We start from the raw sequence: 12,550 nt of genomic DNA on the forward strand, positions 1-12,550 counted from the left end.
AAAATGGAATAGCGCATGGTTGGACCTGTGCTGTCTAAAGGCAGCACCTCTGTGTTAAATATGAGGTCAGCTGCAATATAATGAGGGGGCCATATAAATACTTTGGCTATTTCAATAAGTGTGTGGGCGAGGAAAAGGTCCAGTGCACATATCCTCTCACCGTGCATGGACTGTCTCCTGGCATATAATTCTATGGGGCCAATTCTCGGCCCTGGTCTGCTATTTTTGCACTGTTTAGGTGGCACAAAGGAGTGGAAACTGACCCCAAGCACTTGGCAAGAAGCAGGTGTGGAGCTGGCATATTAGTATTATTTGTAGTATCATAGCACTTCGGAACCCCAGTCATGGGCCAGGACCCCATAGTGCTAGGTGCTGTACAAACACAGAAGAAAGAGACAGTTGCTGCCCCAAAGAGACAACATATGGATATAGACAGATGGGCATAGCCAACTGCTACTTACCCTTCCCTGTGGACATCAGAGGCACGCTAGTGTCAGTGAGGGCTGGCAGGAGGGGTGACTGGAGTGCAAGGCCCTCAGGGACCAAAGCCAGCTGGTGCAGGCTAGAGCGGGCCCCACACTGATCAATACGCACCAAGCTTCTAGCTGTCCAAATTAAGAGGTGAGGATGGGTTTTAGAGGTGTTGTAAAGTGGGGGGAAAGTGTAATTAACTCCACTTAACCCTTACAGGTGCTGGTAAAGCCAGGCGTGACCGTCTTGCACTGATTCATAGATTCATAGATATTTAGGTCAGAAGGGACCATTATGATCATCTAGTCTGACCTCCTGCACAAGGCTGGTGTGACTGACCCAGAGCATGTCAACATGGTAAAATTCTCACCCATCAGAGAGTGGCAGAAGCTGTGAGGATCCCTGATAAAGACAACACGGCTCCAGCATGTGGGCCTGATCCAGTTCTCATGTATGTCAATGTGAACCTTACCATTGACTTCCGTGGTAGCTGGAGCAGGTACTGAGCATCCCAGACATTGCAGGGACACAGCCACAGTGCTTGGAAGCACGACTGTAGAGTAAATTAATACTTTTTTTAAAAGCAAGAGACGGTCTCTGGCTTCTTCCCGGTGCAGACAAACTGCCTGGAATGGGGGACATATACGTCACCTGCGTAGGTGAAAGAAGGGGCCAGCATGCACAGACACTGACTGTTAATGGAATCTCTCCTTCCGTATAATTTGAATACAATTCTAACTACCTGGAAAGGCGAGAGGATGGCGGTAGCTAACCCTCTACAAAGAGACACTGTCCAAGGGGGGAGTAGGTAGCCCCAAAGTGCAGCTAAAGAAGCTGGTCATGGGGTCAATGCCATTACAAGCGGGATCAGGGACCTGCCAGGAATACATTATAGAGGATGTCAGAAAGTTTGGAGCATTCGTATAAGGGTCCAAATCTTGAATGTTTATTCAAATCAAGTCTTCAGACAAAGCCCAGCTCTGCTTGTGTGAATTATAAAGATACAGTTACTGGTTCTATCCATTGTGTGTGTCAATGTACCCACCCCAGCTGGTTAAAATATTTCTGATTGCCTCGCAGATCAGATATGCCTGTGCTCCCTATGAGCCAGCTAACTGACAGGTCACGATAAAAACATACTTTTCCTGTGCTCTCTCTCTCTTCACTGGTAACAAACTAATTGCTTTGGAATGTGACACAGGCAGGTTTTGAGTGATTTTGCACATTTAATCTGATAAATTGCTTTAAGTAACTTATCATTTCCCCAAAGTGAAGAAATGAAGGAATTGCATAAATGTGGCTCTATTTCTGAAAACCTTTGTGGAATCTAAGAAAAGTGCAAAACATAGAAATTGAACCCTTGACAGAATTATGTAATTTTCAGCGTCTCTTCCATAGAGTCTCTTAAGGTGGCTTTTAAAGCCACATTCACTGATGTGCTTATCTTCGTGCCTGAGGTGACCTCCTTAACCCAGTGTGTTGAGTTTCCATCCTCTCTTCTTAAATCCTTCCTGAAAATCCACTTCTTCAGTAAGGCTTCACTGCTAAGTCATGGCAATAGACTATCATCACCACTCCCCATTCTTATTAACAGTAGCCACCTACAACATTGTCCCTACCCTCCGGCTTCCCAGTTTGTTCTTATCTGATCTGCATCTTTTACATTGTTAGCACCTTTGGGCAGCTTTGTATCTTCATTTGTGTCTTGAACACTGGCAGATACACTGTTGGCATTTAACAAATAATCACAGTCATTAATATTAATAATAATGAGTTGAGATGCCAAAGTTCTTTTCCTCACAAAGCAAAATCAAGTCATGCCTACTCAGTCTAATTTTGATTCAAACACTGATAATTGGGTATAAAGATTTGTACCTCCATGCCAGTGGTTTCAGTCCAATCTGAGGTGGAAGCAGAGCAGAACAAAAGCATTTATTTGGTTAATTTTTTTGATCACAGAATATCTGTAAACAGATCACAAGTAATTCAAATGTATTCTTTTTATTAAATTAGTCAGCAATGCTTGTTTACGACATGCTTAGAAAGCCACAATTCAAAGTATGTTGCATAGGTGTGTGTGACACATAGCCACATAGTTTTGTTATTGCTGCCTGATTGGCTGAGAATAATTTATCAGATTTATGGAAGTAATGCTAATGGAAAGCTAGCATTAAAATTCCTCACAATTTGCTTTCCATGAACAGTTGTGCTAGTAACACTCAACCGCACGAACATTCACAGACATGAACACGTGGTAGACAAGAATTTGTTTAAAATGCACATTACTTTGCAAAGATTTTCTTTCAGTATTCACCAAGTACTTTTGTTTTTACTGGGCACTTTTAAATATCATGCTCCATGATCTAACGTACCACTCTCTAGTCACAAACAAATGACATCTGGCCACTTTCAGCAATAAACTTGGAAAGAGGAGACGTTTCCTGTTAGTTCTCCATGTATCACCTGATTGAACCTTCAAATTCCTACAATAATTGTTTTTTAAAATTGTTTTTAAAAGCCCCCAACAAATTAAATCCAGCAATTAACTAACTTTCTTCAGAGCCCCTTGATGTTTCAATGAGGTATCTTCTTACTGAAACTGTATTTTACTATAGAAAGACCATCAACTTGAGCCTGGCTTGCCTCACATGATACTGAACTACCTTGTAAAGTTCACATCTGAAGAGCTATTTGTGAGTTAGACCCCCAAAATCATGAGATTGGCTTAAAAATAATAAATCAGGTTCTTTCTCCTTTGCCTTTTGGTTTTTGGTCCTTTAAGGGTCACGTTTTCAAGGTATACCTGGCTACCATAGCTAGCTGCAGGGTATGTCTACACTGCAAAGCAAAATCCACGCTGCTGACTGCTCAGAGCCCAGGTCAATTGACTCGGGCTCATGGAGCTTGGGCTGCAGAGCTAACAATAGCCACACAGACATTCCCACTTAGGCTGGAGCCTGAGCTCTGAAAGCCAGTTGGGGGCAGGTTCTTGGAGCTTGGGTTCCACCCCAGGAGAAATGACTACACTGCTATTTTCAGCCCCACAACCTGAATGGGTTTCAGCCCCACAGCCTGAATGAGACCCAAGCCTGAGTCAATTAACCCAGGCGCTGAGACTCAGTTCCGTGGGATTTGCTTTGCAGTATAGACATATCCTTTCTTTATTTTTTGAATCAAAGTTTAGGTTCTCACATAATCAAATGACTCCAGGAGCTGGGGCTGTTAGGGGGGGAAAATATCAGATATCACAAGAGAGTGATAAAGTCACAGCAGTTGGCAACATTTGCTGCTGCTGCTGCGGAATAAAGGAAAGCCGCAGAACAGTGCTGGTAAGAGATATTTATTGCCTATCCCCAGTCACATGACATGGCTCACTGACTCTAGTGTCTGCCTTTCAATCCTGTCCCACTCTTGGACTGCTCGGGAACATTTCTGGAATCTGCTGTTAAGTTTTCAGCACATACAAAGATCATTCAGTCTTCACATTTTAAAATATGCTCATGGTGTCTGATAGGACTAAGGAATTCTGGGTAGGGCCTTTCCTGGCAGTTAGTGATTAGCAAAGCTACTCCCTAAAACTGCCTTCCTCAGCTGCATCTCCTGGGGTATGTTTGCTCTGCAGCTGGGTGTGAGCCTCCCAGCCTGGGTAGAGGGACTCGCTCTCCCTTGGCTCAAGCTAGTGTGATAAAAATAGCAGTGTGGATGTTATGGCTCAGGCAGAAGCTTGGGCTGTCAGGCCCACTTGTCCCCGAGGTCTGGGTGGCTAGCCTGTGTTGAAGCTATACCCACCACACAGTTATGTTTAGCCCACTAGCTCAAGCCCTGCTAGCCTCAGTCTGCTTACCTTGGCTGGGAGGCTCACACCCGGCTGCAGGGTGGACATACCTTCAACTCCTCTAGCCTGTCATTTGAGTCCCTATCCTGCATTCTTTGTGTCTCCAGAACTCCCAGAGGCCCAGTGAGAGTTTTGAGTGGGCAAAGAATACGGGATAGGGCCTTAACTGTCTCAGAATGCCTTCTGTATCCATCATTATTGCTGAGTTTGCCATGGATGAGGCCACTTTTCCAGAAAGAAATATAGCTTGCAGCACTATAGCACAAGTGTCACAGGCTCGTACAGCATGCAAGCAATACATGGAAAAGTAATTAGTTGCATACTGTTTGGTGGTCAGTCATCCGTAGAAAAGGGATCGGCTCATTTTGGTCAGTCTGTGGCTGCTTACAAGATGGAGTCATGAAAAGCAAAGAGTGCATCATGCAGCTGACAGCAGCAGTTATGAAATCCTTTGAGAACAGTAAACCGAACTGTATAAATGGAACAGGAACTAAAAAATGGGTCCGGGGAGAGAGAGCAGTGTTCACACACTCACTCTCTCACTCACACATTACATGCATTCAAAAATATGACCTGGTTTAGAAGGCCACTGTGGTAGTATATAGCCCAAGGGATATAGAAAAGTTTCTGAGGTTGTGATATCATGCCCAAAGAGAATTATTTTAGAATAAAAAATGTCCCAAAAAGCAGCAGAGGGGAGGGGGCAGTACACAAGTGGGAGATTTCTTTAAGTGGATTAATGTATTAACTAAAAATAAAGATCAGGCATATTTGGAATTCTAGTACTGCTTCAGGCATCTGGTAAGAGCACATTCAAGCTCCTCTCTTGTGTTTTCTGTAGCGTTAGGGCTGCATAATTCCCAGTTTCCAGGTAACCCGTATGTTTAGCTATAAGCTTTTATGTGTACGCTGCATGTAAATATCTTTCTATGAACAGCGCCCTACACTGGGAGTTCTCATCTGATGTGCGTGAATAAACTATCTTCAGCCTTCATGTTTTGGGAGAAGTGAATACCATTTAAAAACTTAACTAGGAGTAAAAAGAAAGGGAAAGGGTGTTTTGTCTCATTGCTGGCTGCCAGTGAAGAAGTTTTGGATGAATAAACAGCTGATCTAAGATAATTCAGTATTGTGTGGGAAGCAATAATGAAGTATCTCCCTTTCATCTTGGCCATCCAAGTAAATGAGTCTGGTTAGGCATGGGTTAATCCCTTCTGCAGTCTCGGCCAACTCTGAAGTTTGACTCCTCTGCTCCCCTATAACAGTGCCGTAGACTGCATGAGAGAAACATTACCCGCTGTTGCTTGCCTCAGCTCAGGCTTTTGGATTGTTCTGCAGCACATTCAGAAATAGCACTGAAATCTAGCTTTTGTATTTTCAACCTTTGATACATTGAGCTCTAACTGCAGCAATCTCTTAGCAATACCTCCCCTCTCTCAAGGTGTTTCATAACACACTCTGGGTATCAGTGGTAGTCGTTCTCGAGCTATCACATGACTGTGTTACTAGGCACATTTTGGCTTCTGTATAGAGTCATCATGGAGCCGTAGAGCCGCCAAAAGCTCTCGGTAACATAATTAGTACAGAGTGCTGGGTCTCTCATAGTTCCCTAAGTTATTTCAGAATTAATGTGCTGTTGTATTAATAGGTTCAATTAGTTCTTTTATAAATGGAGGCAAACTTTTTTTTTCTTGCCAAGCCCAGGCCTAGGAGCTATATATGTTAATCCAGCACTGTCCAAATTCATGGACATTTGTCATAAATATAACGGGAAGGATAAACACCTTTAAAATCCCTCCTGGCCAGAGGAAAAACGCTTTCACCTGTAAAGGGTTAAGAAGCTAGGATAACCTCACTGGCACCTGACCACAATGACCAATGAGGAGACAAGATACTTTCAAAGCTGGAGGGGGGGAGAAACAAAGGGTCTGGGTCTGTCTGGGTGATGCTTTTGCCGGGGACAGAACAGGAATGGAGTCTTAGAACTTAGTAAGTAATCTAGCTAGATATGCGTTAGATTATGATTTCTTTAAATGGCTGAGAAAATAAGCTGTGCTGAATGGAATGGATATTCCTGTTTTTGTGTCTTTTTGTAACTTAAGTTTTTGCCTAGAGGGATTCTCTATGTTTTGAATCTAATTACCCTGTAAGGTATTTACCATCCTGATTTTACAGAGGTGATTCTTTTTTACTTTTTCTTCTATTAAAATTCTTCTTTTAAGAAACTGAATGCTTTTTTCATTGTTCTTAAGATCCAAGGGTTTGGGTCTGTGGTCACCTATGCAAATTGGTGAGGATTTTTATCAAACCTTCCCCAGAAAAAAGGGGGTAAGATTTGGGAGGATTTTTGGGGGAAAGACGTTTCCAAACGAACTCTTTCCTAATAATAATAATACCTGTGTTAGACGTTTGGTGGTGGCAGCAAAAGTCCAAGGGCATAGGGTAAAATAGTTTGTACCTTGTGGAAGTTTTAACCTAAGCTGATAATTGTAAGCTTAGGAGGTTTTCATGCAGGTCCCCACATCTGTACCCTAGCATTCAGAGTGGGGAAGGAATCTTGACAACATTTTTATGTCTTCCACTGCAAAGGACTAACCCTTTATAGAATTTTTTGGTTACATATTAGCAGAGCATCACTGGATAAAGAAGATATAATAACTAGAATCAACTCACTAGGCTTCTCATTTAGTTGGGTCCATTTCGTATCCACCCTCTAGCTTCCTTGCTCACATTTCTAAACTCAAGTTATTTCTCCCCATATTAAACTCAAGGAACAACTCTAAATCACTAAATAAGTAATAAAATACATAAATACTATAGCATAATTCTGTGTGGATTTTCCACAAAAATCTGCATAATCTCTGCAGGAAGTCTTCTATTTTATATTCTACGTGGGCTAACATTTGCACTTTAGTACCAGGTATCACTGTAAGACATAATGAGGGTCATTAAATATATTTATTATCTTATTAAACTGAACAGCCGTCACTGTTGCAGCTGGCCTGAATTTTATAGGTAACCCAGCAAATCCCCAAAGTCACACAACAGGAGTCCAATGCTTTAGAGCCAATGACAGCGTAAATACCAAATTTGCTAAAACTAAACAAATTGGCTAATAGAGCAGTATTACGTTATTTTAAAACCTGCCATGAGGCATAGTACATAATTCTCAACTGGAAAAGGTAAGATTACTTTAGAAGGAAATATGAGAAGCAGTTTTATGGAATGTAGAGATACTTTCAGGAACATTATTTAATTACAGACAGAGAGCACACATTTGGATACTTTCTAAGGGCCTGCCCATTGAAGTCAATGGAAAGAGTCTCATCAGCAAGGTCTAGGCTAGAGTTGACCATGACCACCAGGTAGCGTGTTTTTAAGCACAACTTGCCATATATACACTGGGTGCCATGTCCTATTCAAAATCATATTAGTTAAAACCTGTTAGCTGACACATTTTAAAACACAACCTATTATTCCAGTCCAGACATAGTCACAGACAGACCAGTGGGCATTAGATCTGGCCCTAAATGTATATGATAACTGTATATCGTCCTTCACTAGGCTACCAGGATCATGTTTCTCAGCTCAAATACACTGTCTGCTCCAAAACCACTCTGTTTCCGTTTTCCCACAGAGATTACCAAAGCTACAGTGGTTTACTGTAAGTGCCTCTCCTGTCTAATCCAGGTTCCTGTTTCCTCATCCCTGCCAGGAAAGAAATGAGCAATGATGATGAGACTCCGAGGTGATGATGTTTCTTCAGTTGCTGTTGTTCTCAAGTCATTGGGCCAGATTCACTCTGCGGTGAGGTGGTAGGTGTGACCCAATGGGAGATTAACCCCAGGGAGGGCCTGGTATTGAAATGGTCACCACACTCGCTCAGGGTTTAGCTTTAATTTCCACTGGGGTTCTACAGGAGCCCCATTGCTGTGAGAATGGACTGAATCAACACATTGCTCAGTCCCTCTTTGGTGTGCTCCCTCCTTTGGAGCTGCACAAAGTAATTGCCCAGCCCTCCAGGAGAGGTTGTGGCCACTTTGAGCTGCAATCACCCAACCATATTTTCCATCACTAGGGGCCCTGAGCCTGGGGTGACATCTGGGTTAAATAGCCCTTTCACCCTCTCTTTCTTTTAAACCCACATAGTGCCTAAACCCTCCCCCTTGTCCCCAACTTGCATACAAAGGAAATACATTTTTTCCCCTTCACAATTCACTGAAACATTTCTTAAACCAGTTCTCTGGGGTAACTGTGAATGAAGGATTCTTTTGCACATTTGGCAGAAAAGGTTTATTTGAGTCAGGTACAATATGAGATATTTGCTTCTTTACATGGCTTTGCGTCAGTTTTGCCTTCCCACTTTCAGACGTAATCAGCTTCCACTGAATGAATCCTTATTCATTAGAAAGTGATTTTATTTTTAGAAATCTCTCTTTCTAAACATCTCTGCCCAAGCAATTGGGACAGGGATCAGACAGGAAAGCAGAAGAGCAATTTATCTAGATGACGCAACAAAACGGAGGAGTCATATTAGCCAGAGATAACAATGGCCAAGAATGATGACCCACAAAATATTTGTCTGCCTAGTAGAAAAAAAAATCCCAGCATTGTCCCTTTTCCTTCCATTGCAACAAACTCATGAATAGCTTAACATCATTTTCCGTAATGTCAAAGGAAACCCCCTGGTGAGGTATTTTCACTCTCACTCTGTCTCACTCCTCTATATGAACACCCACTCTCCTCCTAGATGTATAATGTCACAGTTTATTCAGCATTCAAGATCCTCTCACACTATAAATGTGCTGCCAAAAGCTCTCTCTCTGGCTCGCTCTCTCTTGCTCTTCCGAATCACTGGCAGCAAATTTACTAGTAAAGATTATCACATTCTTTTTACTGTAATCCTGTAGAGCGGATTGGATGTTTCCAGAGATTTCTTGTAAAGCTGGATTTGTATGTGTGTGGATTTGCCAGTAAATCATCTTAAATTTGTACACTTGGAAAATCAATGGCTGCTTTGGATCTTTTGTTGTAAACAAGACTGCATATTTTAACTGGAATAAAGCGTTCAATCCCTAACTCTGCACGCTTTGTGCTCACCAAACTCTCATTGACTTCAATGCAGAAGCAATTCGGAAATGCATCCCAACTAGCTTAAATACATGAAATATAAATAACCACACACATTTAAATAATGTTTCAGGGTTGACTTAGGTTGTCAAGAGTCAGGAAATTCAGAGTTCAGCATGACTCAGCCTTAATTTGGACTATTTTGCATGCTCTCTCTCTCTCTCTCTCTCTCTCTCTCTTTCTCTTTCTTTCTCTGTATGGCTGCAATTTAAAGATGGTGAATGAGCTTTAATCCCAAATTCCATTGCTTTGCTCAATTTACATTAGGTCCTTCTTTTCCAGCTTTATCTTTTAAAATTTCCTAAGCTTGTGTACAGTGTCCAGTTTTGTGGAAAAACTGGAGCTCTGAGGAGAGCAACAAAAATGATCAAAGGTTTAGAAAATCTGGCCTATATGGAAAGGTTAAAAAAAACTGAACACATTTAGTCTTGAGAAAAGATGACTGAGGGGGAACCTGATAACAGTTTTCAAATATGTTAAGGGCTGTTATAAAGAGGATGGTGATCAGTTGTTCTCCATGGCCACTGAAGGTAGGACAAGAAGTAATGGGCTTAATCTGCAGCAAGGGAGATTTAGGTTAGATATTAGGAAAAACTTTCTAACTATAAGAGTAGTTAAGCACTAGAATAGGTTTCCAAGGAAGGTTAGAGAAGCACTTTTCAGAGATGGTCAAGATATACTTGGCCCTGCCTTAGCAAAATGGGAGCTGGACTAGAGGCCTTCTCAGAGTCTCTTCCAACCCTACATTTCTACGATTCTATAAGAAATATTGCACAGGTGCTGACTTTCCAATGTGCCAGGAGGTGCTCGACCCCTGCTCTGCCCCAGGCCCCGCCCCAACTGCACCCCTTCCCCCAAGGCATCACCCCTGTCCCGCCTCTTCCCGCCTCCACTCCACCCCTGCCCTGCCTCTTCCTGCCCCACTCCCACCCCGCTTCTTCCCACCCTGTTCTGCCCTCTCCCCCAAGTGCCGCCTCCTCGCTCCTCCCCGCTCCCTCCCCAAGCCTCCTGCATGCCGCCAAACAGCTGATCGTGGTGAGCGGATGAGCGAGGAGGGAGGGGGAAGCACTGATCTATGGGACCCGCAGGCGGATGGGAGGTGCTGGGGGGCTGAGGGGAGCTGATAAGGAGGCTGCCGGTGGGTGCTCAGCACCCACCATTTTTTCTCCATGGGTGCTCCAGCCCTACAGCACCCACGGAGTCAGAGCCTATGAAATGTTGGCTAAATTCTGTGAGTATGCTGCCTGTCTATGTGTCTGTGAAAGACATCCACATCAATGAGGCAGAGTAATTGTTTAGAGTGGTCAAAGGCATTCTAACCAGAAACAATAGGATGACATTGAGGGAAGGAAAAGCTTCCTAGCCTCAAACTGTTGTGTACAGTGGAATAGTCTCCTGAAGGAAGCAGTGAAAGCCTCATCAATTAAGGCATTTTAAACTAGACTGGAGAAAACACTTGAGAAAATATAGTCAGAAGCAATCTGGTATGGGTAGGGGATGGACTTGAAACCTAACAGATATTTTCCATCTTCAATTTCTATTGCACTCAGTGAAGTTTCTTCATTTGACTCAGTGAAATTTCCTGAAAGGAAAAACAATGTTATGTTATGCTACATGTTTGTGTGGATCTCTTAGGCTTTAAGTTGTAACAAACTATGGCTTATAAATGTATGCAAAGATTTTAATCTTATCTGCTTTGATTCAAGAGAAAACATTGTCCATTCACAAGCATATGCTCTGATCCTGCAAATTACAATGCATGGGTAGCACCTGCACCTATGAGGATCCAGCTGAAGGATCTGTCCCATTGAGCTAGTTTTCTTATACTGGATTTCCGTTTGTCTCCTAGTGGAGGCATTTTCAAAATCATAGATGCACTATTCATATACTGGCAATCAAGATACTGAGCAGGCATATGCAATCGCAGTTTCTGTGTAGTATTAGGCTACAGGATAGCTCTGAAAGGATCATAGATTTAAATAAAGAGGTCAGCTAAGCTTCATATTTATCACTGTAAAGTTCACACCAACAAATGAACTTTTAGTCGCTTGATCCTATATGTTTAATTTTATGACCTTATGTGAATTATCAAGCAAACTAAATGAATTACACCATTCACTGAAATGGCATGCGCCAAGACTCACAATCTTAGAATTTCCCAGTCAATCCATCCATCCATCCCCCACAGCCATAAATAAAATCAAGAGAGGAAGATTCCCTTCAAATAAATTTCTCTCTTTGACAGTAAAGCAGGTGGCTATGTTAATGCAAATTCTCAAGAGAACTAGTTTGGTAAGAACTGCCCTGAAATAACTAACTCCAATGATTTACAAGGGACTAAATTGCAAGATTAGGCCTTGATAATTTTTCAACTCTTGACTTCATCATTACCTTTTGGATCTGAGTCTGACATCACCAGGAATGCCTGGGATCAAATTCAAGTGAAAACATCTGGTTCCAAGTCAGTTTAAAAAAGTAGAAGAAATAAGACAGACTATTTTGAAGTAGAGGACCTGTTTTCTAAGGCAGCCTATACAATTCTACTTCTCAAGCTTTGGGCCACATTTTCAAAAGTTGGCCTCTCTTTAGGGGTGCATTTTTGCCCCCACAGCTATTGACAGTAATTGTATCTGCAACTTGGACATCTAAAGTTTTGATTTGTGAGTTGGATCAGTACTTAATGTCCAGGTGACCTAAACGGTGGACTTAAAAGGGCAGCCTGGCTTTCTGTTTCTTGTAAGAAAGAAGAAGTATCTAAATAAAAAGGAATTATAAGGAAAGTAAACAGTACCATGTTTAAAAGGGTACACAAATAGTTCTCATTAAATTATTTGTGAGCTCTTGTAAGTAATAGCTTGTTAGTGGGAATCTGCTGCATAAATGCTCAGGCATGCTCGGGCAGATAAATACTTTGCATTAATTTATTAAGCTAGTTCCTAATACCACTCCTAAAACTCTTTATGGAAAGTCATTTGCAAACCTTTACATCATAATTCCAAGTGTTCTTCTCCCTCACTTTGGCCTAAAACCGGAAGACTTTATCTGGGGTAAGCATACATTTATAAAATGTAAATTCAGTATGTATTATTGTATATCAATGATCCTAACTGTTAG

The sequence above is a fragment of the Chelonia mydas genome, chromosome 2, assembly GCF_015237465.2.
Source record: "Chelonia mydas isolate rCheMyd1 chromosome 2, rCheMyd1.pri.v2, whole genome shotgun sequence".
In the NCBI taxonomy this organism is placed as follows: domain Eukaryota; kingdom Metazoa; phylum Chordata; order Testudines; family Cheloniidae; genus Chelonia; species Chelonia mydas.